Below are 1,759 nucleotides of genomic sequence, written 5' to 3' on the forward strand. Positions count from 1 at the left end.
TTCAGACATATGGATCCTGTGGGCACCTACTGGAAGTTATGATAGTCAGAGCAAATCTATAGAAAAATCAGAAAAATATACAGTATCCTTGTCATATGACAATTCAGATGGTCCAAAGATGATCCACTCTGATTCATTTAGTGGTCTTTCTAGGGAAGACCCCTGGCATGCATTGTGGTCATTAAAGACACATCATAATGTCAGAAGAGGGTCAATAGTCTCTTTACTTCCTGATAGGTTACTTCTCTTATCCTCTTTAGAAAATAAAAAGGGTTTGAATATGTCTTCAGTTCTGTAGGCCCTCACTTCCAAAACTCCAGTTAGAGCTAGGGTGAAATGCGGGTGAAAAATGGGAAATGGACTGATGAGCAAAAACTGTACTCTATGCATTAAGGAATAGGGATGCAAAAAGTATCTCCTGATTTTAAGAGTACATAATTTTTTTTAAAAAATAAGGACATGTTGTATTAAGTGAGAAAATAAATGTCATTAATTATATACTCATTAGAAAGTGATAAACTTATGTGAGAAAGAAAATACTAGAGTATATTTTGGTAAAGCAAACAGAAAGGAGAAAGGCATGATAAAGCTGACACAGAATTACTATAGAGCAGTGTTGGGAAACTTCATCCATTCAGAGAGCTGACATTGACTCATTAGTTCAAAGTAGAACACCTGCCAAGGTCTGACCTTGCTGATATTTTCATTGATCTGAGGTCAGAAGAAGCATAGAGGGAGACTGTCACACCAGAATTAATTCCAACCAACAGGAAGAAGCACATTCATTGCAATGGAAAAATTATCTTGAGAAAAAAATGGGTAATTCATTTCAGAGGAATGGAGACAGCTTCCCTTGTGTACTTTTTGAGGCAGACCTCAAACACAAAGGAAAGAATCTGATTCTATGTTCTGGATCTTTCTTAGGAAAGATGGATTAAGAGAGTTTGAAAGCTCCAAAAATGTAATTATCTAGGCATAACTAATTATTCCAATGAAGTAGAAAAGTGACAAGAAAATGAAAAAATAAATAAGTGAGTCCCACAGGCTGTTCTCAGCAAATTAAGATCATAATAGATGTGAAAGACAGCAGGAAAATTAAGCACATAGCCAAGGACAAATGAAAGATTCTGGCATGGACAAATCAAGAAGGTGAAATCCTCAAGACAGCTGAGGGATTATATCTTTTTTTTTTTTGCTTTTTAATGGCTTTATTAACATTATGTTTTTCCATGCAAGTGGGTGAAATTACTGTTGACAGGAACAGAAGACTGTCTGCCAAAGCAATCTCCACTTAGAAGCTGGTAACACAGAACCCGCTTGACACATGGAAATTACAGAAGGTTCACAGCAAAGGGATCAGTAAAGGCACATCAGGAAACACAAAGGGGAAAAACACAGTGGAAATCACAGTTTTAATCTCATGGAAAATGGCAGGAGTCAAGGCATAAGGCAAAATTCATCACGATGGGCATGGTGATTAGAGTTCCCCCTTGAGGACATGCTAATAATTCCTCAACTGCAGCTCCTGGATTTTCTCCAGATTTCTCTCCTCTCTGGGAATATTTCCATATCATCTCCATCCCATCATTGACCTGCCTAAGGGAAGCAGCCCATCAGAGGTAAGGGATCAGTCAGGGAACCTGGCCCCTCAATCATTTCCTGCAGGCCGGTGGCCTTAGACTCCTCCCAAAGCACAGTCTTCCTCTCTATTCTGCATGGGCTGCTCCATTTCTTCATTTTCCTGGTGGATATCTGCCAT

At 38.7% G+C, this 1,759-nt stretch overlaps 1 pseudogene; it reads right to left on the reverse strand.

Moving 5' to 3' along the window:
• Positions 1–1,437: 1,437 nt before the first annotated feature.
• Positions 1,438–1,759, reverse strand: LOC102436390 (annotated as a pseudogene).

Source organism: Myotis lucifugus, unplaced genomic scaffold, assembly GCF_000147115.1.
Source record: "Myotis lucifugus unplaced genomic scaffold, Myoluc2.0 scaffold_309, whole genome shotgun sequence".
Taxonomy (NCBI): domain Eukaryota; kingdom Metazoa; phylum Chordata; class Mammalia; order Chiroptera; family Vespertilionidae; genus Myotis; species Myotis lucifugus.